This window comes from Liolophura sinensis, chromosome 9 (assembly GCF_032854445.1).
Source record: "Liolophura sinensis isolate JHLJ2023 chromosome 9, CUHK_Ljap_v2, whole genome shotgun sequence".
NCBI classification, from domain to species: Eukaryota; Metazoa; Mollusca; class Polyplacophora; order Chitonida; family Chitonidae; genus Liolophura; species Liolophura sinensis.
Genome location: NC_088303.1, coordinates 7,808,602 through 7,822,828, shown reverse-complemented (window position 1 = coordinate 7,822,828; position 14,227 = coordinate 7,808,602). Strand labels below are relative to the sequence as shown.

The window sequence follows — 14,227 nt, the reverse complement described above, 5'->3', positions numbered from 1 at the left end:
AAAGGTAAAAATCTGAAAACAGATTTTAAGCGACATACGTATGACAAGCATAGGAAGGTGCGAGAGTTGATAGACAAGAGAACAAAGGTCCAGGTGAAATGTATTCGTTTCGAAGCATTTAAGAGCAAAGCAGCAGCGTTTCAGCAATGCCTAACCCTGAAGGTTCTTCATGGGTCGGTATGCATTGGTGCATTCATGTTATTAAATTTCAAAATTAAAACTATACGGAAAGCAACATGACGACGGTGGAAAGAATTGTTCGTATGGTTTGAATTATAGTTCTGTTCCGTACAATAGGGTCCTCAGGTTGGGATTGGGAGGGGGTGAAGGAAAGCAATGTCGTTATCATGGTAACCAAGGAAACGTTTGAATAGCATGACACAATATCACATTTGTATCCACCAAAAGCCAAATCCGCACATTTAAAGCAATTCGAGTTGTATTCCTGACAGGAAGTCGCACCTTTTTATATAACGCTTTAAGCCTTAATCATTCAATAATTCTATTTATATACAGTGGATATGAGGAAATTGACAATTTTTTTTTCGATGCCATTCGCGGAAATGAACAAATGTGAGATGCAACATGACGTCACACCTTATGTATGTATCCCCACACAATTAGACACTTTACGTTGAGAACAACTGGAGATGTAGGCCTGTAGCTCAAACATACCTACTTACACAGTACAAGCATATAGTAGATAAAGCGGAAAATGGAAATCTGGTTAGCATGGCAACTGAAGAAATGTGGGCACAACAAATTGCTCTGCACCCTTGTACATTTACCTATGTAACCTAAAAAAGTCAAAGATGAACATACAGAACAACTCAACTATGACCAGGACAGCAAACCCTACCCGATTTACTAAGTAAGTATAGAACAATTGGCTATTTGGTTGCCATGAAAACTACCCTCGACACAAGTAATACTGTGTGACACGTTGTCTTCCCGAATTCTCAATAGCAAAGAACATATCCTACACAGCCCTCCCCGATTTCCTTCATGCATAAACTTTTATAAGAAAAATATTTCTGGATGTGGTGTACATGTCACTACCTGAGCTAGGTGATGCTTTTATAAAGGTTTTTCATGTATTTTGGTAAAACCTTTAAAAAAGTCCAGTTGTTTTGTATAACTTGTTATAGATTTGTTAGGTCACATGTTAAAGTTCTTTATTGTTCCAGCGTACAGGTCAGTGGTTTCCTGAAGGTTTTGCCTGGTTTCCTGCAACACTAATCCTGACTGCCATTGTAAGCCTGTATTTTAAACCGCCTTCAGAAGAATATAGGTCTACGTTTATAGCATGCAAACAGTTATACTCAATGGGGAAACTCTTCAGCCTCAAGTCACTCTAGCCCAGGCTGTGTAGTCTTTTAGTCACTCCTACCTTTGTGATGATGTCTTGCGGACAAGCTGGTAATGTATTACTCGTTAATTCATTGCAAACGAACAATTGTCAGTCCAGCCTTCACCCGGGCCTCCATTACGTGGGAAAATGTTCCTTATTCATGCAGTAGTACACACGCTTAAACGAAAGACTTTTACACAACAAAATTACAAAACATTGTCATTGTTTAACTCCCAATGACTATGGTATTAACATTCTTATATATTGTCACGTACAAACCACATTGTATAACAGCAGACAAGAGCGGATGTACATTTCTTGATGAGGCACGTACCGTACCGCGTGTCACACACTTGCCAGCTGGGATGTAGATAACTTATAACAGGTTAAGTGTTTTGGACCGAAGGTGTAAAAAAATGAGACGAAAACTACACGTGTCTGATGTCAGCACGTGCCGGCATATCATCTCGACACTGCTTATCGGACAGGTGTGAATTGCTTTCTACACCAACTATAGTTTTTGTGGCAAAGTAACACATCTTAAACGGGGTGGTTTGTGGTTAAAATGTGGACTAAGCGCCAGACTATATCTACATGTATGTACATAACACATAAAACTTAACACAAGTTTATAAACGATACCTCTTTATTTCTGTGACGAAATATCGCAGCTCAAAGTAAGCAAAATCAAGCAAAATCACGGTATGGAGAAAATCGAAAGCTTCTCCATGTTATCAATTTTAACCAATCGAGACGCGAGGTATTTCTGTAACTCGAGAGGGCGACTTTTTCAGGTGACGTCCCCTTTTGTTACCTTTCAACGATATGTATAATTGGGGTACGAATGACGCGACACCGTACTTTCGGTAGCTTTAGGGTGGCGCATCACATGGCCTCGTATATGAATTTCAGATTAAAAGTTGAATTTGTACAGTTATTAAGCACACAAAAAATAGTTGTGGCCGTTCAGGTCTGTTTCCACCCCTCTTCCTGAATAACTCCGATTATGTTATTTGTTGCCTTTTCTTTTAAGGAGTACTCTGCATGTATGCATATGATATGTTGGATTTGATCGGTGTTTTATGCTTATACAACGGCGACCAGCATTATGGTGGGATGAAACCGGGGAGAGCCATCTTTTGGGGCCTCCGTGGCTTAGTTGGTTAGCGCGCTAGCATAATGACGCAGGATACTCTCACCAATGCGGTCGCTGCGAGTTCAATTCCAGCTCCTGCTGGTTTCCTCTCCGACCGTAAGTGGGTAGGTCTCGCAGCAACCTGCGGGTGGTCGTGGGTTTTCAAAAACTCTGCCCTGTTTCCTACCACCTTAATACTGGCCGCCGTCGTATAAGTGAAATATTCTTGAGTACAGCGTAAAACACCAATCAAATAAATAAAACAAATAAATAATTCCGCCATCTTTGAACACGAGCTATTCACTAAAGGAGGGGTTTGATTTGAAGACGATATCGCCATTTTGGGGGATGTCGCAGCAAATGTCAAACTTCGCTTGTTTTGTTCTGGACAAGAAAAGCGAAGAAACTTAGTTATTGAACGGGATATAATTTACAACCATATTTCTAAAAAGTAAGTATTTTGGCTTGGGTAGAAGGTTAGTCAGAAATGAATTAACATAAATAATAGGTGTCACAACAGAAAACATGTTATCTGACTTTCACTCAGATATCACTTTTATGTAATGATCATATTAGATCTTTGTTGTTTTTTTTTTAGCTCTGTTCCATCAGTCTAAATGTCTGATTTATTTATCATTTGTATACAGTGTAATTCTGACTGAAAAACGTTGTAGGAGGCGGCTCAACGCGTCCTTTCATCTCACGTTGGCTTCATCTGTCTGCGGTTTACGGTTAATTTAAAAAGCTCCCTCGCTGATGTGGTAGACCACAAATACCTAGATCCACGTTTCACAGAGAGATATTTAAAAAAAGCAAAGCACTCAGAGCTAGCTATATGTACTTGCAATTCCCAAAAAGATGCGTCTACCACATTCATATACTCTGTTGCAGTTATATGTGTACCGATCGTCACAAAACCAGACATGTTTGACAGGCATAAATATTAGGGCATATATGGAGCATGTTGTACATGTTCCATTCATATATTTGGTTCACAGTGGCACAATGCCGACGTGCTGCATCACTGGAACGCCATGCCTGCAACACCAGACACGACCCCACACTCAGTCACATTATACTGATACCGGGTCGACATTTTACTCATATGTTGGGCTCCAAGCAAGCCAGAGTAAAAACTCGATTCGAAGGCTTAAAAGAAGATATATGACTTTACCTGGGATTGAATCTGCTCTTATTAGGCCTAGTATATAGAAGCCGATAGAATCCCGTGGCCATACCAGGCCTGAAAACCTTACGTATGCACAAAATGTTCCCACTGATATATGCATGTGGTCACAAGAAGGTGAGTGTAAACGCAAAAGTACCAAAGGGCGAGGTTTGGTGGAATCTCACCCTTTCCTTGTTTCATCTGGCAGAGCCTAACTGCATTCAACGTAACCCCAAGAGAGCTCATAGTTAAATAAATAAATTTATTTATTTGATTGATGTTTTATGCGGCACTCAAGAATATTTCACGTATACGACGGCCGCCAGCATGTTATGGTGGGAGGAAACCGGATATACCCCAGGGGACACCCTCGATCATCCACAAGTTAATGGTCGACCGGCCGGAGAGGATGCCAGCATGGGCAGGACTTGAACTCACGCCGACCGCTTCGGCTCCTCGGTCGTCGCGCCTCGCTGGCGGTAGTCCAATAGTTTTTATTAGTTCCTCTGTAGACTTGTAAATGCTTGGTGTACCTGACTGCAGAAACGTTTGTCTCTACAGTTTCCCAAAGTTATTTTCTTTAACACTTTAACGCATTGGAATGGAACAGCGTGCAAGACTATACTAAGTTACACAGCACGTGTTTGGAATTTACATTGAGTGGCAGATGTGGATTTATCACCTTGAATTATTTCAAATATTCTACTAGCGAAGGCTTACATCAGTGTTGATTACACTATGTCGTATAACTGAAGCAGGCCCTTGTATAAACTCTGATATCAGGGCTTGCACGCGGAGACAGTATATTTGTATGTATAATTTTGATAGAGAAGAAATTTTAGAATATACTTGTGAATAGCAATCCACATGTAATACCTCAAAATCTCGCGTGGTCCATCCAGCCCCAGACATAAATTAGCACGTGCACGTTGTCACAAAGCGAAGATCTGAGGCTCGATCGATGGGTACTCCTGTACTGTTTTCCTCTATAAGCTGATATATATGTTAACCATCTGGACAAACCCAGTATACAAACAATAGCATTACACGGCCGGGTCTACGGCCGATCAGAGTTATACCCAGAACTCTGTACGTACCCTAGCACCCGTACGCTATCGCCCGCCTATATTCTATACCCAGCCCCAGCTCTTCACAACCCATGGATTGACATAGGGACTACAGTCAGCCACAGCACACACCACATATATCCTGGTTGGAATCAGTTTCCTACGCACAACATCACGGGCTGAGGTCTTTGTGTGGTAGACGCAGAGAAGCCTCCACCTCGTGCGGGAAGGATCGAATTCAGTCGCCTGGTTTTCTGTATCGATCAGCCGACGGAAGCAGTGCAGAGGTCGACGAGGCAAGTACTGCTTATACAGCCTACTATATTTCAGAAATTATATATTCAGTTTCGCGTGACTGTGTGTGTAATATATATAATTTGAGATATTACTCACGTGTGGCATGAAAATCTACTCGAAATTGGTACATAAATTATCTGCCAGGCCGTACAGGCTCTATTGGTATAGCAGGACGACCGCCCTACTTTATTTTGTTGCCTATCCCATCGTGCGGCGATAATACTATACAGTGTGAAGTATCGCAAGGCCACAAACACAGCGTTTGAAACCAGGGGTTGTGTCGCTGTATGTTACAGGCCGATATTCCAATGACCTATAAACAATCGTTGAGAAAAAGGGGATTACCCTGATCATGTAGGCGACCACGTGCCATAGGCAGGTGGCTCTGGTGGGAACCACATGCCTTGAATTGATCAGCAGACTTTCCATGTTAAAGGTGTTTACAGGATGGCGTTGCCTGTGCCCACTGCACTGAACATACTGGATAGGACTGCCTGTGTTTACTTTAACCATTGTTATCATCTTCTAGTCGGACTTGCCATACAATAAGGGCTATGTATATGCTTCCAGATTTGTTCACCGTGCATTTGTATGTAGTTTCACTGATCATTTTTCATGTATATTTATATACATGTTTCAGAAATTAGGCGCTCTATCAGTCTTGATTCTGTACCATACACACAAAGTATTCCCACTTCATACCCTATGTCAATATTGGCGGCGGTCCAAATAACCCTCGTACAGATGGACTCGAAAGTTGCTTGTAATTCAGTCGCAATAGGTCACCATGTAGAGACATGAGTTCAGTCCCATTGTCGGACTTCAAGGTTTCCTAGCTTTCTTTGTTCTCCGCGCATTAATTGGCGGAAAACGTATGCAGTCTTACACCAAGTTCACGTTCCACCAACAAAACATACATATCATACTTGGAATGTGCGTCAATAATTACTTCGGGCACTCTGTTTTTCTCCGCAATCGGATACAAATTCGAAAACACTCTTTAGTATTGAACACTAAGCAACACTTAAGTAAACACAATAAATAGATAAATGATATTTTAGCCGGAGAGTGAACATTCGTCTATGGCTGCTCTGTGGGTAGTACGTGCTTCCTGCATGTACTACCTTGATTGGAGTAACTTTCCCAAAATGTCCCCAATCAGGATTTTCACTATGATGTATCGTTGATATAACAGCTCACAGCGTAATGACCCAGGAGCCTCTCACCAATGCGGTCGCTGTGAGTTCAAGTCCAGCTCATCCTGGCTTCCTCTCCGGCCGTACGTGGGAAGGTCTGCCAGCAACCTGCGGATGGTCGTGGATTCCCCCCGGGCTGTGCCCGGTTTCCACCCACCATAATGCTGGCTGCCGTCGTATAAGTGAAATATTCTTGAGTACGGCGTAAAACACCAATCAAATAAATAAATAAATAAATATAACGGCTCATTTTGCAAAATTATTTATAGGTTTATTCATATTTGTTTACACATTCATTTGTTCCTGATAACGAATTGCTCTAAAATCAGGATCGGATTAATCCGTTAGATGGACGAAAATGCAATCCGTCGTCTGGCAGGGAACGAATGTGACGGAATATTATTAGCATGGAAGCGATCAACATTATTGAGGGGTGGATGCATGCATGCATGTAATCTCAACTAATAACCATGACATTCAGAGCTTGACAAAATGCATGACTGCTAAAGTTACAGTGTCCGAGACTGAGGGACAAAAAGCTGTCATCTATCGCCGGATCGGGCTGCAGGTTTAGGTCAGGGGGTTTATCACATTCCTTGGCGCAGGGCGGCAGTTTACTTCGGACACTCCAGTTTCCTTAGCCATACAAAGCCTTACCACCGCGATGTGCATGTGTCAACGGTAATAAACATAATCCGCATGTGCGCAAAGGGTCGATATTTCGTCGGTGCCTCAATTTGCAGCCAAAATTATCTCAATTAGGGACTGATTTTCCCACTTTTCAGACATGCACAAGTCTAGTTTACCGTTTGAACATTTGTAGTACGGTATAATATGAGAAGTGAAGGTTGTGTGTTTGGTTGTGATTAACTTTAATATTTACTTAAATATTAACATATCAAGACGTAGGTTAAGTACTATGAAGCTGCATGCACTTAACTGTAAATTACACATGCACTACATTAAAATCGCTACTCCCTGGTACAAATCCCCCCCTCCCCTGCAGTCTTACATACAAAATTGTAATCTCATAGGCCCTTTCCTGAAATCTGCGGATTATGCCCTGGGAGAATTCTTGAGAACAGCGTTAAATTCCAGTCAGTCAAATAAATACATTTCTCCTTGATACTCTGTTTCTTACATGGGCCCACAGTGTACATATGTTTGCACCTAGATTGGCTTTTCTTTGGAGACATAAAGAGTAGGCCTAATTTTTACAAATGTTTCAGGGCCGAGTCTTTTGATGGACAATTTCTACATGCTCTCTCTCGCACCTATATAATGTTTGCATGGCGGCGTATACTAATGAATTATACAGGCCCCATGCAAAAGTCGTCTGTTGACATGTGATTAACCAAATCTAATATACACGTAAACGTCTATGTTTACGCGTAAATTTTGATGGAGATAAATATTTATAGACTAAACGCCCGCATTCTTTGGAATACCAACACCTTATATTTCCGGTCCACTGCGTATCTCGGACACATCATTTCCAGTCTGTGCAATGACTGTTTCGAGGGCATTCATTAAACTTTCGATTTCGTTGAGCATTTAGCTTTTGAAACGGCATGTTAAGGCTTTGTCGTTAATTGTTGATTTTTGGAATGCAGGGAAGCATGCAACCACAGAAATGCAGTAGATTTGGAAAGCACGTTGAAATTGAGAAATCCTTGATTTCTCTGACCTCATAGTATACCCAAGAACTCTGCATAATGAAGTAAACAAGTTGCCGAAAGGTCACAGAGCCGTCTCTCCGTTACCATTGCATGGAGAGACCTAGCTTCAATTTCGAGATGGGCCTTGTCCAGACTTCAAAATCGATAATCTTTCTCAATAAAGGCTTTATTGTTAATGGAATATTATTGGTCTACCCTGTGTTAAAATAAGTGCCTGTGCTGGACGTGTCTAGTGTCTGGCATCTTCGCCATGGTGTTTCAGTGAGACAGCATTATAATTGTATACGGCTTGCATTACCGCATGCAGGACTGTTATTGAAACGCGGAGAATACAGGTGAAATGCAGGGTTGAATACAAGGACACATCGTAACCTTCAAAAGGACTCCAAAAATTCAAATGGCCTAAAATTTACAAAATGAAGCAAAATTATACTTTTTGATTCAGCATGTACATTGTGTAGCACTTTGAGTAACTGTAAAAAGATGTCAGCAAATTGCAACATTTACTGAAATTCCAACTTTGAATCAGTATATTTGCTGAAATAAACCTTGGTATTTGCAGATGTCATTTGATTATGTATTGCAAAAGTCAATTAAAAGGTGGCTAAGGAAAATTTCAGGATTCACCACACCTCGAGAGAGAGAGACCAAACATGCAATGTTGAAAGCGACATTGAGCATCAGGGAAACAAAGAAAGGTTCTAGATCACGCAAAAAAGTACAGCCCGATAATATTTTGATAATGTTGTTAGGATTTAGTACCACTTTGTTGCTGATGTGGTTTAGGCTATAAGGAGTGATATATGGATGCAAATATTCAATGTGTAATTGCATGAAGTATATGATTGATTTAGTTATTTAGTTATTTATTTATTTAATTGATGTTTTACGCCGTACTTAAGATAGGGGACCTTTCCTGTCTAAAAATAATCCAGATCTAAGCTGTGTAGTCTAGTGTTCACTCCTGACTTTCGATGGCGTGTTTTGGGTAAACTGGTAATGTAATACCATTTAATTTCTCTTGGTTTAGTGACGAATTAGAGAGAAATTATGTTCTCTTTAAGTACAGATCCAGCGGGGCCCTCCGTTTTTTTTGCACGATACGCGTTCGGACGGAACAGCTCCATGATTTTTCCAGAGAGTTTGTCCAGATTGACAATCATTAGGAATGCAATGCAGACGCAGAACCAAGTGGTTTATCTGTGTTTTCTTTAATTCCGGGTATGTTCTGTTTTCGGTCATGGTTGTATTATGTATAGCGGTTTGATTCTTATACCAACTCTGTACGCATGTTATATATACATGTTCTTACATACGAGTAATTTTAGGTTTACTGAATTGTGGAGCAGCCCCATTAAAGAGCGGCTGTCGTGTCTGTACTCAGAGCGGCTGTCATGTCTGTACTCAGAGCGGCTATCGTGCCTGTACTCAGAGCGGCTGTCGTGTCTGTACTCAGAGCGGCTGTCGCGTTCGTACTCCAGAAATGAGTTGTTGTTTCTGATATGTAGTCACGGAGTTCAGCTAGAGAGCTCGGATTTCAAAAGAACAGTGGTGAGTTCATCTTGGTACACGATATAGCACATGTATACCTCACGGATTATAGAGTGCAGGTCATGCTTAGCGTGGGCCCTCCTATGTAAATGCAGGATTGAGCTGCGATCCAGTTTGAATTTTCATTGTGAATTTCATCTCATCAGTTTAATCCACAGTCAATGAGTAATAAATAAACCACTATGATTTAAGTCAATGTAAACTAAATGTAGTCAGATTAATCCGCCTGAATACAGGGTTCATTAAGCAGGTCACGTGCTTGAGCATTGAATGCAAATGTTGTGGTTACATACGCTTTTTGTGCAAATGAAGAATTAAAAGTCAGCAACGACATACGCTTACATGGAACTTTCTTAAACATAAAAGTATGGGTATATCAAAATAAGTTTAACATGCATGAAAGTCTCCATAAATATCCAATTTAACATATATATGTACTTGTGTTAGATAAAACATAGTCCTATAAAAGCCCTGTGCATGCGTTTTTAAAAATGAGTTATTTCTGTTAAATTTGAACACGTGTTGCATCTCGCGTATACATTCAACCACCGTCTGTACTATCTTGAGTAATAACGTAATGATACAAAAGTTACATACAAATGAGTCCCACCTCTATGACCACCCATAGCTATATGTACATGCATCCAGTTGGTTTCCTGTGTTCAGGAGAGCAGTTATATGTATTTACAAATGTCTCTCTCCCTAACATTATTTCAATCAGCGCACAAAAATAAACACCGCATTCCGTGATATATTGTATATACATCGTTTACCTAACCATATTTTGCCTGCCTGTGTACGTCACACCTGTCACGCATATATTTATTAGGACATGCCTTTGCATGCACCCCACACATTCTAGTTTGGCGGGGTACCTGCTATCTGCTATCAAATGAAAAGAAGCGTTAGTAAATCTTCCTAAAATTCAATGACAGACATCAGTTGTAGTTGTTATACATACATGTATGTATATATGACGTCATGGAGAGAATAACGTGTACGATTTTGTTTCACTAAAACTGCATATATACATACTTATCATTATCAGCATTGGGCCCCAATATTATCTAAGCGCATGTATATCAAGGAAGTAATTGGTTATTTGATTTGTTGAACACTACGGACAAATTCTGTAATTTTTGTGAAATTTATGCAATTTGCATCCATTTTACGTGCAGGTGTGCACATATACGGAAAACGTTTCATTTTTTAAAAGGGCGTACGCGTTTTTATAGATGGAACGATATATATATATATATATATATATATATATATATATATATATATATATATATATATATATATATATATATATTGAGATAAAAATCTGAAATCAGATTATTTTTAGAGACTTAAAATTCTGGTTGAGATATGAAATCCAGCTCTGATATAGTATGGTGTCGTGTTGTCTTTTTGTTCCTTACGAAAATCTCCTTATCATATATATAAAAAATATCATACCTTAATGATGATATTAGCCAATGAAGTTAAACCGGGTCGTTAAGATATATGTCGTGAGTTACATTTATAACCAGCCGTGTTTAGCTAAACTGGTTATATAGGTTATGTAATGCACGGGGATGGATTGTTCGCCTTGACAAATTTTTTATATACAGACAACACATCTTAAGACAATGGGTTCGGGTGCAGAGTAGATTGACGCATTGTGACCTTCTTATAAAAAGCACAAATTTAATAATTGTCTAATGCGTAATTCTCTGCCTATACTTGTTCAGGCTATCGTTTGTACTAATTATTGCTTTATGTTTATTCCAAAATCATTACTGCGAATCTGCATGTTGACAAGGACTACGTGCTTCACACACCGTCACGCTCAGCGAGCACATCATGTATGCGTTCACGCCCCTCTCGTTTTAACCCTCTATTAATGCCTAATGGTTATGTCGTAATGGTTGGCACCAGCCCGCCCGTGCGCCCGTCCACCGGTCCGTCCGTCCGTCCGTCATCTGGTGAATATTTCTTCTCTGTAGTAAATAAACGTAAGCATTTGGAAGAATCCTGTCCATTTTCTGTCTTTCAAGGTTATTTGGGTCATTTAAATGATATTTTGTGACTTGTAAGTACGACATCTCTGGAACGCTTTAGGTAGTTTTCATCAAACCTGTATCACATACAAATGTGCCCTGTCATATAAAAAAGCCATATTGTTTCGGTTGACGATGACGCATTTTTCAAGATCGTTGGCTCTGTAGCTCCGTTAAATGATTCTTGTAACAGCAACTGTACTTGAGGTCAAGGGGTGTTTATTACATTACACGGTGTATAGGTTTTAATTCTGTTTCATATGTTTTCATATATATATATATATATATATATATATATATATATATATATATATATATATATATGTATTTGATCCATTTTTTCAAGCTTTATATTCAGTTAAGAAGTCGACGTTCTCTTCCTTCTTGTTAAAGTTTGACGCCTTATCCTAATACAACCTGTAAACGACACCCACTATATATACATGTCCATAGGTATAGGAAAGAATCAAGTGTCATGGCCCGTAGTGTATGCCCAGACATACTTAATTATTTATTACCCATCCATGACTATTCAGGCTTTTGCCAAGACTGAAATGATTCAGTCTCATTGTATTCTGTAACTGTTACCCCAATAGTATTTTAATATATTTTCATAACCAAAATGTTGCCATTACTCTGCAACTGTACTCTGCATACTTTGGAAAATGGGCACTACAATGGCCTTTTAAATTATATTCTTCTGTTAAAGTGACCTGCATTTAATAAAAGTGAAAAGCCTCACTGTAAATAGCTTAAGAAGAGTCTGACAGTTATAGGCACTTGCCTTTCATTCGCATGTACGCACGAGGTGCGGGGTTCGTCCGTAGTTTACCAATGATCGGCGATGTACCCCGAGCTCTCAGGTTTTCTCCACCCATAAAACTGACTGAGATCGTATTATTGAATATGGCGTTTAACAACAATCAAATGACAAATAAAAAATAAATAAGTTTAGGAAGACGGAAGCTAAATTTAGTATCTCATTCAGTAAATTCAGAGTGAACCAGGATGTGCCAGATTGCGGCTATAACGATGGCCTCTGTAGTGTAGGTGTTGGCTGTCACATCATTTACTAAATAACGGTTAGGCCTATACGAATTGTGTGGGTGTACAAGGACACATTTAAACTGACTCTTAGATCGGGTGGCGTTTCTAAGGCTTCCACTCAAGACTGACCAGTCGTTGAAAACCTTTTGTGTACAGGTGCTTGAAGGTAAGAAGAAGTTAATGTTAACATGATGGAAATGTGAGCATGGTGTCAAATTGATCGTTATCAACGTGGAAACATTAAGATGGTGGCGGTGTACAGGTACTTACAACAGTCCAGGAATTGGGAAAGTTGAAACAGTAAAGTATACGAGGTAATTGGTGTGTTCCTCATTATGCTAATATCTATTTATGTTGTTGATTGTCCAATTTAGGCATACGACTTTTTGAATTGATTTAATTTATGTCTTACGCGGTAACGAACAGTAATTCCCCATTTCATTCTCCATATACACAACCGTCAAACAGCTATGAAATCCAAAACATTGTAGCTTATACAGTTACTAGTGCCTCTTGTATGTGTTTCCTCTGTCTGTTGGTCCGTTGGTCTGTCCGTTCGTTCGTCCGTCCGTTTGTCCGTCTGTCTGTCTGTTCGTCCGTCTGTCCGTTGATCGGTCTGTCAGTTCGTCCGTATGTCCGTTGGTTGGTCCGTCTGTCCGTTCACCCGTCTGTCTTGGCGTTTGTCTCTTTATCACAGATTATATGTTCTGTGCCTTATGGCTGCTATATTATGCTTATTGTAGCGCTGCGTTAGTTCTTTTATGTATTTTATTCATGACCCGCCATCACACACGAGTAACCCAATCAGGCAGATGAAAGGCTTATTCAGTATTGTCAAGAATGATAATACGAAAATGACATGCCGAAATATATATATATATATATATATATATATATATATATATATATATATATATATATATATATATATATATATATATATATACTGACTATTTTAAAACTCCTGCTGCTAACAGTACATACTTTTCTTCATGAATCCTGTATGAATCATTGACCACGAAAATGTGGGCTATGTATCCAATAGCTACGTGCAAGTCGATTCTGAGTCAGTTGGTTGCATGCCCTGCATATATACGTTAATTAAACTCTTGATTAGTACTCTAATTTGTTGAAACTCTCCTATCAATATACTTACTGTAGTAAAATGATTTATTCTGGTGCTATTATCGTCAGACTGTATATGTGTGCTTGTTTGGATTGAGTTATGATGTTAACACGTGGTTGTAACTCCTCGGCACGATTTGTTAAATTTATGCCCAAAGGCTTCCTACGTGCCTTAAGGCCTATTCAAGCAAGCGCATGTAAAAAGCATGACTCCATTGATGAAACAAATGAACAGCGTAAAGTAACTATTACAACAAAAGTGCAAAATAACGCCACACTTCACTGATTATGTATAGGAGATAGAAATGTCACCACAGTTTAATACATAGCAGAGAGTGTAATCTCTGAGCCATCCGGTAGGCGTACTTCTGTGTCGCACGGTGACACATTAGTTGGGAATTAGAATTGTGGCACCACAGCGGATTATGGCATCCTCTATCTGCAGATTTTTCTCATGTCGTACACAGTGTGCACAGTGACAGTGCCATGTGTAAAGTATAGAGTTTCTAACATGGCTATCGTCCGATAATTTATTTGTTATGTATACGGTGACACGACCATTGACT

The 14,227-nt window shown here is 39.6% G+C and overlaps 1 protein-coding gene across 2 annotated transcripts in view; it reads left to right on the top strand.

Moving 5' to 3' along the window:
• Positions 1-4,872: 4,872 nt before the first annotated feature.
• LOC135474817 (carbonic anhydrase 2-like) overlaps positions 4,873-14,227 on the top strand; it is a 45,047-nt gene continuing 35,692 nt past the window's right edge. The window contains exon 1 of one of the 2 annotated variants that reach the window (XM_064754416.1): positions 4,873-5,017. The gene's annotated coding sequence lies outside the window, so the exon portion shown is untranslated. Of the gene's footprint in view, positions 5,018-12,618; positions 12,703-14,227 lie in introns of those variants that run through there. The other variant, XM_064754417.1, reaches the window with a different exon arrangement.